General features: G+C 43.3%; 1 protein-coding gene across 12 annotated transcripts in view; it reads right to left on the reverse strand.

The window, feature by feature from the left end:
* Window positions 1-427: 427 nt before the first annotated feature.
* The window catches only part of LOC116231878 (uncharacterized), an 81,476-nt gene continuing 66,149 nt past the window's right edge, over window positions 428-15,754 (reverse strand). For 3 of the 12 annotated variants that reach the window (XR_016463797.1, XR_016463794.1, XR_016463802.1), the window contains 4 exons: window positions 15,028-15,151; window positions 4,311-4,446; window positions 3,551-3,641; window positions 429-3,268 (listed from right to left, as the gene is read on the reverse strand). The gene's annotated coding sequence lies outside the window, so the exon portion shown is untranslated. Of the gene's footprint in view, window positions 3,269-3,550; window positions 3,642-3,795; window positions 3,941-4,310; window positions 4,447-15,027; window positions 15,152-15,754 lie in introns of those variants that run through there. The other 9 variants (XR_016463799.1, XR_016463798.1, XR_016463795.1 and 6 more) reach the window with 8 other exon arrangements.

Below are 15,754 nucleotides of genomic sequence, written 5' to 3' on the forward strand. Positions count from 1 at the left end.
TTCATATTGACAAACCCCACCAAACACAAGAGGCTGAGAGCCGTCTCCAAGCCCCTTTGAACATCAGGTGAAAAATGTGAAGCCAATGCACACAGACTTTTCCTTATAAGAAGCAAGTCTTTGGCAGTTAACAGTCGTGGAACTTTGCTAATTTCAGTACAGAGCTTGAAAGTCATCTGCAAGTGATCTGGATTTAGCAATGCTCCCAGGAAGCCAGTGTGCTGGTATGCCTATTTTATGGAGAACTTGCTTTGAACAGGTATTTATAACAGGCTTTGCCATCGTATTTTGCCATCCCTCCTTTCTGGGAGGGAAGACAATCCCCATGAGGTGCTCTGTGGTGGTGTTGGGCAACTCTGTTGCTTTCCACATCTTCCACTGTTTTTGCATTGCTGAAAAAAAAAAAAAAAGCAGCACGAAGTGGAAAAAGTGCATGTTTTCATAGAGAGCACAGAGGCAGTTCCTGTCAGTCTATAGAGCTGTGCACGATGGCCCAACTATTTTTCTTTGCTGCAAAAAAAAAGATTCCCTTGAGCAATCCCAGCTCCAAACCAGTTGGCAACCAGCAGCAGCCGAGCGCTCCAGATCATGCTGCATCACAATACAGTTACAACTATTTAAAACCCAATTAATTCTCTTTCATACTTTCCCATCAAGCTGTAAAGTTCCAGTTGGCGAGGCTTTTTACTTTGATTTTGAATTCCTGCTTGGAAGATTAACTGAAAATGGATTTGGCTTGAATAGCCGCACCGAACACATTTTGTTTTATTTTGTTGCCATCTCAAATAACAATACTTAGCACTCTTCGTCTTCAAAGCATTATACAAAAACACTGAGTCACATCCCCTCACAACGCTGTTGTGACATCACCTCCTGTAAATAAAGTCATTCTCCTCGCAAGAGGTGGAGGCTGAGCAGGAGACCGGCAACTTGTGCAGGGTGCCAGGAAGAGCCCTTGGCAGAGGCGGACGTAGAAGTCAGGGATTTGCAGGCACCTTCACTCCCTGCCCTGAGTTAATCATCTCCACTTCTCCCCTCACCCTCAAGGAGAGGTGAGGTGTGCCACAGCCATGCTGATTCTCTGGAGTACAACACATCCAGCAGGGCCCTTGCTCGTGGTGTTCACCCCCCTCACTCCAAAAGCTGTCCTGCTCTCTGCCAGTGCGCTCCAGCAATTTACTCTCAGTGAGGACTTTTGCTCCTGTGAAAACTTCTTGACTTCTAGGCCGACCAAAGCCATCCCCTGCTCTGACAAGGCTGTGATCTGGCAACGTTTGGCAAAGACCCTCGGCTCCTTGCTCAGTGATACAGGTTCACAGCAAGGTCTGTGCTACGAGGTCTCTGCCCTGCTCAGCAAATGAGAGGTGTGCAAGGTTTGAACAGGGTCTGGTTTGTACAAGGCTAACACGCTGGGCCGTCCCTAAGCTGTGTGCCTGTGGGACCTGTGTGCCTGAATTAGGAGCCTCAGGTCGCTCTGTACTCAATAGAGAAAGGTGAGTCCTTTCAAGGGAATTGCAAGATGTTAATTTAGGCTCCAGTGACTACAGAGAGAGCCTGTGCTCCTAAATTAACATCTAAATCAGTAGTCTGTATGAAGCAGATTTTTGTGTGAATGTAGCCCTACAAGTATATGCTCTCTGCAGTGCCAACTCCCAAGAAGTGAACTAATCTCAAACTTGTAGGGAGTATAGTTCTTCTTTTCTTGAAGAAAACTGACAGAGCAAATATACATCTTATGTTCCTTTGGACATCTTGTTCTCCCTCTTATTTGGCTTCTTCCTAAACATATGAAGAGACATTTCAGACTAAAAGAATTGGATTACTCTCTATAAAACTATAATGTTACTCACAGAACCCTTTTGCTAAACATTCCAAGGCACAAGCAAGGAACCGCATCTCCTAAGGAGCATGACAGTTATGTGGAAACCAAACTTAGCAGGTTTTGTTGCATTTATACCTCTCCCTGTGGTCTTGTACCCTTGTTTCTAGACCTGAATGTGCTGTGAAAAAATCACATCACCAAGAGACTGAATGAGCCAGAAATGAAGACACTGGCTTAGGGTCATAGCCAGGCCCTTTATTTCTGCTGCATAGCTTTGAACAAGTTATTGCACCTCCATTTCCTTCAGGAGTTAACCTTGGTCTCAGGAGATGCTCAGGTGCTTTCTATAACAAATCCTAGTGCCATTTTTTGAGTTATGTGAAAATTGTCAGTAGATTCTCAGCAGTGTTGCCCAAACTGCAGAGCTGAGGTTTGCTGGTAGGCAGCATAAGCAGGCTTGCATGGTACCCTTATGCTCTTCCTTCTTCTGACAGAATTTCAAGCCATTAAGCATAAGAGACAACAGCTCTGTCAAAGTCTTAGAGATGCTTCTGGATCATTTTAAAGGAGGGAATTATTTGCTAGAACTGTAGCTCACAGAAAATGGTTCAGGGATATTGCAGAAGGAAAAAAAAATAAAAGAAAGGAAAGGGGGGGAAAAAGGCCATTTTAATATATATATTTTATGGTGTGGTTCTGTGATTAAACCAATCCAATTTAGCCCTCCACCTCTGCACAGACAGTAATATGTGGTGTGCAGTTCCTCATTTTCACAAAAAAACTTTGGCCCTCCAAAATAAGCTCATTTCTTTCTGCCTCAACTAAAGGAAATTCCAGCAGGGAGAAAGGTCCTGAAACTATGAAAGCTGGAGCCAGTGAATCTGGCCACAGCAGAACTAATGAAACTGGACAAATGAAATGTCCAAAACCTCACCCATAGCTTACATCACCCTTACTGCTCTTCTCAGTGTAGGTAATGTATTCTGATATCTCTAATTAAAAGGAAAAACAAAAATGTCAATAGGCAGCTTTTCAAGTAGCAAGTCTTATTTCCACAAGCTGATATTGTTAGGAGCACAGATTCAGCCTGTGTCTTCAGCAGCACTTTCTTGCACTCCAGTTCTTGCACAGAGAGCCATTTATGTCCTTCCTATCAGTGAGGTGGAAGGAACACAAAAAGAAGTAAGAGCACATAAGAAAATACAAGAATAAAAAGAGGATGTCTTTAAAAGAATTTTGGTGAAACTTTCTCTCCCAGTTGTGGGCTTTTGCTTTATTCTGGATATCCTTCACTTCTTCGGAGTTTGTACTAACAAATTCACACTCAGAGATTGAAGTAAACCCATCATCCAGACTGTATCAAGTGCATAAGGATTCCATTGCCGTGTATTTGTCCTCCATCTCCAGGCCTTCTAGTTGCAGAATGGTGAAGTACTGCAGGATAAACTGCGTGATGAAAGAAGCAGAAACAAAATTTTGTACCGTTCTTTTTGGAGTCCTATGTACAGTGAATTAAAGAGGTGCAGAAGGACAAGAAATTGATATTTCATATTCAATCATCTCTGGAGGTCCCTTCCAACCCCTGCAGTTCTGTGATCACGTAATAATTCTAATGAAGTTAACAAAGTACCAACAGTGAAAGCTGGATCAGGTTCAGATCCCCACTAGCAATTCAGCATACCACGTTACAGACCCTCTGTTAACCACTACTGAAGTTTCAGATAGTACCTCTTCTGGGTGCAGAATTACATCCCTGTGTTTCGTAGAGCCTTCACTTCACAGAAGCTTCACTGTTTTTCAGGTATAATGAAGTGACGAGCTGTGGAATAAAAAGGAAGAAAATGAGCAGGGTAAGTACCTAGACACCAAGAGACTATATGTATTTATTACTTCAAAGTGAAAACGCAGCGCAGACAGGAAGGGGAAAAGGCTCAGCAAAAGAACTTTCAGCAGAGCAATTTAAAATTATTCACATATTCCTTGGAAAGAATCCATAGCACTTTCATCTGGTAACAGTAGTACTGTGTTAGGAAACAGCACTTAGAATTGTTGGATTAAATAGCTATCTTGTAAAAATCAGGTGGAGGCCATTAGTCCCATTCATCTGTAACCAGCCTTTAAACCCTCCTGAGAAAGCAGAGATATGCAGCAAAGGGCACTGGTGATAAGAAACAAAAGCACAGCTGTCATGATTTTTCTTTTCCAAGGGTAAACTTGGTTGGCCTGATGGTAGCACCTGGTTAACAGCTCCATCTCACCAATGGCTCCACTGCCACGCAGTGCATGCTTACAGTGGTTACGTAAAGAAATGGTCAGGACTGGTAGAGCCTTAGATCCACACTTAACATTTGCAAGTTCATTGCTTTCATCATGCTCCTTCACACCTTGAGAGTCTCTTAAAGCAATGTAAAGACAGCAATTTACACACGGAGGTGCTGTATGCATTTTATACATAGGCAACTTGCAGTACCAAAGTCAACATCCTCACCTGACGTAAAACATAAGGCCGTGGTAATGAGGAGCACAAACGTGTGGGGCCAGATTTTCAACACTTCATTGAAATAAGTGGAATTTTACAGTTTTAAACAGCTGCCTTCTCCTCCCCGTAGTAAGGAGTGATACTGCTGGGGAAAGAAAAAAAAAGGCAGTGTAAGCATGAGCATCCCTGGGTGCAGTTTTCACTAGGAACGTTTCAGGAGGCACTGTTGGTGCTCACTCTCAAACTTTTCAGAGGTCTGAAAAAGATATGTGAAGGAAAGGAGAAGGACATGCAGGTAACAGTTTTGAAGCAGCTGGTCTGGCCCAGAGACTGCAAACAAAGCAGTATGGGTCGAACAGGAGCACAGATAGACCCCAGCCAGACCAGGCAGAGAGGAAGCACTGTGGGCTGTAACAGCACGGATTCCCTCTTCAGTAATAGCTGTCACTCCAAATAGCTCCTGAATAGCACTTTCATGAAAATTCCACTGCAAAAATAATAAACAAGCAAGTAAAATAACAGCCAGAAATACACAAATAAAGAATAAAAATATACCTGCGTGCACATATATACGTGTGTGCATGTGTAAAAATATACACAGAGGAGGAAGTGTTCTCACTTAAGCCCAAAACACCACACAGAGAGAATTTGGTGTTCTTGCAGAGCCTATGGACAGAAAAAGCCTAGCAACTGTGGTCATTAAAGATATAGAGAAGATCTCTTTAAAAAGCAAGAGGGGAAAACCCAAGAGTCATCAGAGCTCCTTTCATTAGACGGGCCAACTTAATTAATTTGTTCAATTTGCTGCTCTTCTATGCATCGGTGTAAATGCAGACTCGAGGAGGCTAGAGGTGATGGGAATGAAGCTCATTAGGAAGCAATAAAAAAGGAAGAGACACCAGCAAATGAATGCTAGTTCATTGGGAGAATTCTTAAAAAATGCCATTTGTCTTCATGACACGGAGGGAGAAGAGCTCGGCAAGCCTGTGCATATGGTTAGCTTGCAGAGACCTTTGGCTCCTGCTGGCCTTTGACCTCAGCGTTTCAATCAAGGCAGCATGAGGCTGTGAACAGGGCCACCTCTTAGCATCCAGTAATACAGCTCTTAAAGATCACGAGCCAAATGCAGAGTAAATAAGTAAATATTTTTTAAAGACACCAAAGACGGGATTTCAGCAGATTGTAGGTGAGTCATACAAATGCTGAAAGTCTGGCACAATACTGATACAAAGCTGAAAATCCAAGGCCATTTGCACCCTAGCCTTTGGCACACCTTGCCTCCTATATGCTGACATTTCACACCCTCTGGTCCCCTTTGACCCACAGTCCTTTTTCTGCCCATCTGAGCTCAGCCCACTGCATATTTATTTCCAAATGAACAGGCACAAACCAACCTGAGCTCCTCACACAACAATAGTACTGACAACCCTTTTTACCACAGCTCAAGGTATGGACAGCCTGCTGGTTGCAAATCTGTGGAACACACCAGAGATCTTGCAACCAGCATTTATCCTTCTTGCCATCTTTCACACCAACCAAGGAGCTGGAGCTGCGCTGCTGGGTAGGAAAAAAGAACTCCAATGTAGGAGCAAAACCCTAAGAACAGCGAGCTGCAGCATTCCCCAGGGAACCAAGGGTTTGGTCCTTCCTTCTCAGCATCATTTCTGCATTCCTGGGGATGAGCGAGAACCTCACCTACTAACAGAAATCTCTGCTCTCTTCCTAGCCCAATGCAGAGCTCTCAGGGGTAGGTTACACACTTGATAAAGAATCAAATCTTCCTTTCTTTTATTGCTGCCTGAAACAAATGAGGAAAAAAAACCACTAAGAGTGGGCATTGAAGGAAGTTTATTTGTCAAAAGCTCTGAAAAGGAGAGAACTCTCCCAGATTTCTACACAAACTTCAGTGTAATTGCTCTGGAACCAGGACAGCCAAAATCACAGAATCATAGAATGGCCTGGGTTGCAAAGGACCTCAATGCTCATCCAGTTCCAACCCCCTGCTATGTGCAGGGTCACCAACCAGCAGACCAGGCTGCCCACAGCCACATCCAGCCTGGCCTTGAATGCCTGCAGGGATGGGGCATCTTCAGCATACGAAGTGATGGTGCCCATGCATGAGGCCAGTGGAAGGCTGGCACCCCCTGGTGAGGAGAGGCTGTGGCTGGGGAGCAGAGAGGGGTGCAGAGCTGTATCCTGGGCTCAGCCTGAAGGATGCACCCAAAACACACAACTGACCATTGTTGTACCCACATCTAGTCCAGAGAGGCCAGGAGCCACGCTGATGTGAGGAGTCATCCTCTTGTAACTGCAGTTATCAAATTATGCAGTCAGTGTAAGCTGCTTTCCCATTTGGCTTACCATCACTTTGTCCCCAAACCTTCCTGAAGAAGGTGTTTTCCCCTCTGAGGCTCTCTAAGCAGTGCAGTGTGATCATTTTCTGTGCATTTCTTCTGTGCTTCACCTGGCCAGGGTTTGCCAATGGGCACCGGCCACCTCTTTTTCCTCCACTGGGGCACAGAGCCAGCAGTCTTTCCAGGGAAACTCTACAAGCTGAGACAGCCATATCCCATAAATAAGTCAGACTCAATTATTTTATATCAAAACAGTATCTTAGTGTTTAATGAGTGCAACTGCCAATACAAAGAGTCACGCATTATGAATCACTATTTTCTCCTTCCCAGCACTTTCTAATTTCCTGCTAAGGAGACAAGCTGAATGGGGTCATTAATCTGAATTAGAAATACTGCGACCTGCTCGGCACTTTATCCGCTAACATTTTCTGGCATAGCAATATAGGATGGGATTTTGTATTTCAGACAATAGTAGGGTGTGAGAAATGTGGGCTCTCCTTTTAGATAACCTCTGGAAGACGGGTATTTTTACTAACAAACTCTTAAGTTTAAATGCAGCGTAGGATTCTTTGCCTTGGAGCTTCACAGAAAATAAGTTGAGCAGAAAGCAGATAACATTCTCCTTAAACAAGCTAGCTTGGGGACTTTTCTCCTCAACCTTCAAATTAAATATTGGAGTACTTTTGAAATCACGTGGAGGAATGAGAGCACAAAACAACTATAAAGAGAAATGTAAAAAAGAATATAAGAAACAGCAGCGCTCAAAAAACAAAGGAAGAGCATTGTCCCTGATTTCATTTTCCATTTACAGTGCAATTTTCCTCACCTGAGACCCCAAAAGCTCTGACAACACAGAGGTCATGCTGCATCTATGCTCACAGCTCCTTGTAGAGCTGAGCTCAAAGACACAAACATGACAGAGCCCTAGGGGTCCGGTATATGAAAACATTTATGCATTCAAGTTGGGCTTTCTTTTTTTAATCCTACTTTTATTAGACTAAAATGGAAAGTGCAAGCTCTAGTGATGGAGCACAGCCCCATTGTGCAAGGCACAGAATGAACACGGCCCAACAAAAACAATACACCAGAACTGAGACCGAAGCGCTGCCCGGACCTATTGCCAGCCGTTCTACAAAGGAATGCACTTCCCTCCAAATAACTTTCCGCAGATGGATAATCCCAGCAAAGTCAGTGGGAGTTTTCCACAGGCCTTAAGCTGCTCCTGGAAACGAGAATTTCCAGCCTGCAGCCCAAGGCCCTGTGTTTCCAGAGCTGCTGGCAGCCGCCAGCTGGGGCTCTGCACCGCGAGCAGCAGCGCGCAGAGAGGGAAGCGCTGGCAGAGGATGCTGCAGCGAAGGCAGCACGTGCATCTAGCACGACAGGGAGCAGCCAATTCTCACTACAAATTGTTTGGTAATTATTCTCCGTTCCCTTGTATACATTTGAGAAGCCAATAAGGTCAGAAGCCAGTAGTAAAACTTTTTTTTTCTCTTCTTCAGTAAAGTCGTAATTTTCCCCTGCCTATGGCAGTTTTACTATGCCAAGTTCCCTTCAGCATTTAGTTTTACTTAGTTCTAAGTCATCTTTCCTCCGACCCAAACCACTGCCTCCCAGCGTGTCAAATTTACCATCAGGTTTTGATACCACGCTAGAAAGTTGTATTTTATAGCACAAACAGTTTTCAGTTTTGCAAACCTCACTGCTAAACATGTATTAAGGCAGACTACAAATCGGAGCCAAGTAAATGAACTCAGGCTGAAGAGATCGGTTTACAGCTGCTCAGATTGCTGTGCTTCGGTTCCTGGCTGCGTGCCTGCCCTCAGGCAGGTGACAAGCACCTGTACTTCAGCATCTTCTCAGCCGGTGCCACAGCAGAGGAGAAGGAGAAATGTTAATGCCGTGCTCCTGAAGCTTATGGATATTAAGAAACATATTTTATAATTGCAGGCTGGGATCGCTCTGATTTCTGCAGAGCAGATTCCTCCGTGCATGAGCGGCGTTGCGGTGCCCTCCTCCCTCACCTTTGCAGGTGATTCTTGAAGCAAGGTGAGCACTGACAGCTGGGCTGATTTCTTCCCTTGTGGACATGAAGGTGTTTACACCATGGGAGAGTTTTCAATGCATGCAGATCGCAAACAACGCGATGTACAGCCGCAGGACAGCTGATCTCCTGCTTCTGTTAATGCCTGCTGGTGAGGATGGAGCTCGAGAAGAGAAGGTATCTATGATTGCCCACCACTTGCTTTCTTCCTAAGTTTACCCTCCCCACGGATGTCTTGTTACTGGGACACTCCCATAGACGATGCAAATATTTAAGAGGCATTCTGTGCTGGAAAACATTAAAGAGGGCAAAGAGACAGAAACTCCTGTCTTAATTTTTTTTTTTTTTAATTATAATTAAACATCCAATGTCAAAAAAAAGCAAGGTAGCCTTTAAAAGTCCGCTTCTACTTAGAAGCAACCTATCTGCTGTATAATCAGATCTGACTTCCTTTGATTCAACAGAAAGAATTGCAAATGGCAGTGCTTACGACCTGTGGCTTGACAACTGTTTTAATATCAGGAAACGACTTGCTATGCGCTGTGCCAGCACCGCACCGTGCTCTTTTATTTTTTCCTATTTTCAGTCATACTGGCTGTAAAAAAAAAAAATAATATATTACGCTTTGGCAAACAGTAAAGAGAGCAGGAACTGCTGGTCAGCAGTCCTGCTATTTCAGCAGCCTGGCTCTGCCAGCAGCTTTCAGGAAAGCCACCTCCTCTGCTCAAGCTTTACAGGTTCCTGCTGCCACAAAGCCTCGCTCATGGCTGTGCATCCCAGGCCAGGCACACCAGTAGCTCTGCCTTGGCTTTGAGGACTGTCCAAGCAGTCATCTCATTGACCTTCTTTACTGCACACTGCTAACCTTTGAAAAATTTCATTGTTCCTCAAAGAAAATCTCGTGATTTTCCACTGACACGTTTCCACTGCTGGGCAGCATCCCTGTCCTCACAGCAGGTCACAAGGCGTTGAGGACAACAAACTCCATCCCCAAATGAATTCCGTGTCCACTTTGAATGGTGACACCCATCAGTATATCCGAAACTCTCTGACATTTCCAAATCCCAATAAAGTAAAGCTGTAACACATTCTAACACTTTTTTTTTTTTTTTTTCTTACACTGCCATCCTGTTTTTCCAAAGGAAATACAGCAGTTCTTTTCATGGGCTTTTTGAGAATTTTGGAGGCTGACACACTGCCATGCAGTAATTCCTAGAAAAAGGAAAGTAGAACAACTGAACATTTGAACTCCCACAAATAACCTCCACAATGATTTTCCACATGACCCAGAAGAATTATTTTTAGAACCAGAAAAGTAGTTTTATCCTCTATTTCCACCTAATCCCTGTGATGTTGGATAGGACATTCACTAAGGATGAGCGTTATTATTTCTCCGTGATGCATATTTGTTTGGAAAAGCTATAATTCTTAGAAATACCAGCCATGATGAAGACATGCTGTACTGAGCACTGAGTAACCCACGGGATGAGACAGCTTCTGCCTCCTGAGAACGTGCAACCGAAACAGACAAATTAGAGAAAACAATTTGATGGAAGTGCACTTTGCAGACAGGGGTTCTTCAGCTTCCAGTTTCATCCCCCATTTGTTGTGAGCAGGCCACCAACCCTGCTGAGCCTTAGGCTCTACTCCAAGTCCAATGACGTGTCTATCAAACCTGCAGTGACTGTAGTGCCACAGGGGGATATAGAAGGTAGTGCCTTGCACACGGCAGTCATACTTCCCGCACAGATTCACTTATTTGCTAATCTCTTATTTCTACAGCTGGAGGACAATCAGCAGCCAACACCAGATGCTGAGTAAGCAGCTGTTCTGTATGACACGTCACAGAGCTTTCATTTGCATGCTGCAGCAAATGAAGCCATGCATTCTATTTACTGTAAAAGCTCTTTTACTACATATCGTATGCCAGAATAACAAATTCTGGTGCAGGCAACTAAAGTGCATAGCAGCAAATGGTCGTGGAGGAGCCAAGGAGATGTGCACAGTGTGTGCTATCAAGTCCCAAGAAAATGCTGCTGCTCTCCACATATGGGTGATTTTCTTATCAATTAGTTTTTCGGTGGGATAGAATAGGGTCCATGCATTGAAAAGCTCTGTTTATGTACTACAGAGGTGTAATGCATATAACAGTGAGATCAAATACAAATGCTCTGCCATGTAAAAGCCCCACCAAGTATCTCAGCAACTATTTTAATAGCTAACAGCAAACATAATCCAAATCTGTAAGTGCTCATCTATTTCCAATACCATTTCTAGAACTGCTAACAAGCACTTTGTGGTCTCATCCAAAGTAGTGCAAAATGTCTCAGAAACCTATTGAATGTGGCTTGTCATCTCTCCTCATGACACCTGTCACACAATGCTGCTTGTTTTAAGTCATTTTCGCACAGAGGGTGGTGAGGCACTGGAACAGGTTGCCCAAGGAGGTTGTGGATGCAGGCATCCAAGGCCAGGCTGGATGTGGCTCTGGGCAGCCTGGGCTGCTGGTTGGTGACCTGCACATAGCAGGGGTTGGAACTGGATGAGCACTGAGGTCCTTTTCAACCCAGGCCATTCTATGATTTGCATTAACGTTCACCTTACAGAAGGTTAACTCCCTGTTCTCATTCTGTGGGTAGGAGCTACGTGATAGACTGTAGGAGTGTTGGATCAGCATGGAACCACATCTCCTCAACAATGTACAGGGCAGCTCAGGGTGCAACCTACACAAACATTACTGTGAAAACACATGGGAATATCCTCAAAACACATCTGACAGACAAAACATCCCATCAGCCCTTCTTCATTTGCCCTGCTCTGCCTGTTAGGTTACTTCTCACACAGTGTGTCGTGCTGTTGCTGTCAGGTTGTCCCGGCAGGGAGCAGGCTGTGCTGAAAGCCAGCAATCAGCAAGGACCAAGCAGAGCTGCAGCTGCATCCTCATGCTGTCCCCAGGTGCTGCCCAGCTCATGGGAGGTACATGCTTGGATTTTTCCCAACACCTTCCAGTACGCATGGTTAGAAAGAAAGCACGAAGCTCAGGGAGCAACACATTGCTCAGGGGCAGTGGGACAGCAGCAGCAAGCGTGAATGCATCCTTTTGCTGCTCTTCAGAAGCAACCCGACCTGCATTTCTTTTAAGAACAAAAGTCACTATCATCAAAAACTCCAATTCTGAAGAGCCTAGGAGAAATTTATCAGCAGTTCAAGCAGTCCCATCCACAGCTCCACGTCTGTGTGCAGCATCGACATTCCGGGTTCAGTTTGCTTAGAAGGCTCTCGTCTTTATCTGATTTCTTTCCCTTCCTTCTGCACGTTCTCATTTAGCAAATAGCACTTCTAGTTCTTTAATTACAATGCAGCATAATCAGAAACAATTGAGCAGCCATGACAGAGGCACAAGATAGAACAGCTTGTAGCACAAGCCGCTGTATTAAGGCTGTAGACGATTTTCATTTAGTTCCTTATTAAGGAACATAAATGAGGCCCTAAATTATTTGGAGATGCTTAAAGAATATAGGTATGAGCACTTGGTGAGTTAATCACATCCAGACAGCGGACTATTGGTAATTTCTTTAATTACAGTACAACTAATCAAACACGGGAAACTCAAAAGAATTGGCTGGTTCCTATGGATTAGGCTGCAGGGGTCCCATCTCATTTCAGCGACTTAACTCACAATTTCAAGCAACGTATTTTCAGCTCCAACTGCAGAACACAAACTAAGCTGCACAGCAGATGGTGAGGTTGCTATACCATTTTCTGTGCTTTTATTTGATACGGCTACAGCTGAGGTTTGGTGAAAAGAGAGTATCTGTGATAAGGTTATCGAATGGGGCCTCTTTCTATGCCTTCAGTACAGTCAGTTTAGCCCCACTACAAAAAAATAAGTTCATAAACTTGTAGAAGCCAACTAGTTTCAAGCTTTCTCCAAAAGAGCAAATATAATGAGCAAACAAATGCAATCGTATAGACTGCTTCTTTTACCTGTTTTAAGGCATTTCTGTTCAAGACTGAAACTTCCTTGCTTTATATCATTACTTAGTTATGTTTATTTAGGGTTTGTCAAGTATAAAGTTAAAGTATAAAGTTAATTACTCATTAGCTTATGGTTTTCATGAATTGTAATCTAATTCGTTTTCTAATTATTTTAGCATGACTTTTTCATATTTCTAAAAGTCTTCCTGTAAAATAATTATAAGCTTATGCTTGGCTAATTCCGACATATAAAAAGAATGAGAGCAGTTAATCAGGAGTGGAAATCAGCTCCTGCTAGAGAAGACCTAAAGAATCTTAAGCGCATTCACAGTGACACGTGGAATAATAATTACTTTAACATGGCACTGTAATGGAGGAGGTAACAGAGTATATTACAATGCATGAAAATAATACCCTGTCTTTAATCCAACATATGGTTTTCATGAAAGATGAACTTAAATTACAGAGCAACCGTGAAAAAAAAAAATAAAGTCAAGCAAGTGAACACAGGGACAGACAATTTACTGCCTTAATATCAATACAGACGGAGAAATATCTTCCTGGCAAAGCCGATTCACACACGGATGAAAAGTCAAACTTCAGGGAAATTCCCTTCATTAAACAAAGCAGTTGGAAAGAATGTAAGTGCAGTCCTTTGCTCTCCTGTCTTGAAATAGAAAGGAATTGCCCAAACACTTTTAGATATACCTAGGTTTTCATGGTTAGATTGTCATTTGTATTTCTGCATCTTGATTCTCCAGTAACTTCCTGCTAAATCTCAGTTACAGTCCAACTAATTCTCACCTTGAATCTTCTAGGAGCCTGCTGACCTCGGGTGCACACAGTTAATTCTTCTTAGCTAATTTGTCTTACCCTTCTTTTCAGCTAATTCAATTACTTCTTGATTAGTGATACAAGACAAGGAAGAAATTAAAACTAGCATAACATTAATGAGCAGCAGCAGGAAATTCACTTAAAGGCTTTCCTGGGAGAAGCCTTCAGAAGACCCCCATGACACAAGGAGTGAAGGGGATGTCAGTGCTGTTCCCCCAAGTGGTCCTGACACAGTGGGACTGGCTGTGCTCTGAAATGCTCACCTGAGCTGATCTTGTTCAGGCTATGTGCAGACAACACCAAGTTGAGCGTTGCAGTGGTGCAACAGAGGAAGGTCCCATCCAGAGGGACCTGGGAGTGCTTGAAAAGTGAGCCCACGTGAACCTACAAGGTTCAACAAGGCCAAATGTAAGCTGTTGTGCTTGGGTCAGAACAATCCCAGATGTGTGTGCAGACTGAGAGAAGATCTCCTTGAGAGCAGCCCTGTGGACAAGGATGTGGGGGTTCTGGTGGACCAAAAGCTTGACATGATCCAGCAGCACGTGCTCATGGAACCAAGCATGTTCCACTTATGTGCAAACAGAGCTGCCTTCCATGTCTGCTAGGGATCCTGATGATACTGCATCCGTTATCTAAGGGTCAGAGAAGCAATCAGAGCATTTAAGAAATAATTACTGCATACTGGTTTCTGCAAAGGAATGAGACATTCATTATAAGGTAATTATGAGAGGGACTTTTTCACGACTTTCGTAGAAGAAACAGCAATAATAAGTTGTAAAGAAGAGGTCCCCAGTCCATCCCTTCGTGTTACCTGACTCTTTAGCTACAATTCCCAAGAAAACATCTTCAGATGAATACCAAATTACAGTAAATCAGTTCTGCCTCTGTTCAGTACAAGACAGTATATTTCCTCTAACAAAAAATAGTTTTAAAACCCTCCAGGAGCAAATGAATTGAAGAAGAAGCCAGGTCTGTGATGGAAGACATAGACCTCTTCCAACAGCTATGAACACCTGTTCCTTTTCAGAAAGCTGTGTAATTTTCCTGAATGCAAATTCCCCAATTTAAAAAAAAAAAAAAAAAAGCTAAGAGGGACACTTCATCATCTCACACAGGTAGATGAAAAATCAAAACACCAGCGCCTCAGAGAAGCACTGATCTTCCGTGTACACCACCAGTAGATAGCTGAAGAATTATCTGACAGTTAACTCAAATTTGCTTATTACTGAAGAGCTGGTTTAGGATTAACCAAGTTAAGCTGCAGCACTGCATACGAGTCCAAATGGTTTGCTGTACATACATTCACGAGGAGCTTGCTGGTACTGAAAGGTTTAATCAAATACACGGAGGGTTCCCAAGATGTTTGAACAGATACTTAGGCAGAGCATTCCTTCTACTAACTGTGCACTTAGTTGTGGTGAGCTAAACGCAGATTTGCTGCAAAAAGTAGATTTATAAGAAGTACAGAAAGGCATTCTTTTCCACCATTTACAATTGCACACGCACAAAAGCAGTTTACCTGAGGGGGGTAGCATTCATCTAGCTGTCCTTTCACACCATATAATGTTGTTATCTTCACCACAACTAAATGATGCTGCAAAATGTGATTCCAGATAAAGAGCAATGGGGGAAGATGTTGAACCCTACAAAAATAATCATGCTTAAAGATGAAAATGTTTCTTCTATCACAGGCAAAATATAATAAAGAATACTTGCAGCCAGAACAGTGGATGGTGAAAAGGATTTTGCAGTTTGCCACATGGTACAGCAGCCTGAAATACTTCAGCAAGCAGAGCAGGAAGGTGTCTCCTGGTGCCAAGCTCAGAGTCGTGCACGTTCTCCTCTAATTTGTAGCTGAAGAGCCAAGTACATCATTGCTTGGGGGGACTTGAACACCAGAGCATGTTTCAAATGAAAAGCTTTACACACTGCCTCAGAATGTATTTTTCTCTAGCAGCAATTAGAGACACCCCACGTCCTTCAGTACTATGCAGTTCTGCTCTCTTAGTGTTCTCTAACATTACCATAAGCTTGGCTTAAAAAGAGACCTCTTCGATCAAAGCTTACTTAACAACTGGGCTTTTGGAATTAGGGGATCACCAAAGGACCCAACTTAGTGTGACAATGGTGAATAGAAATTACTTTGGCTTAATGGAAAGAATAAATCCTGAGGAAACAACCACCTTGTGCCAAGTGGGTAAGCAGAGCTTACACAGACTTTTAATGCATATGAAATCCTCAAATCC

This window comes from Phasianus colchicus, chromosome 2 (genome assembly GCF_987193195.1).
Source record: "Phasianus colchicus chromosome 2, bPhaCol1.hap1.1, whole genome shotgun sequence".
Lineage (NCBI taxonomy): Eukaryota > Metazoa > Chordata > Aves > Galliformes > Phasianidae > Phasianus > Phasianus colchicus.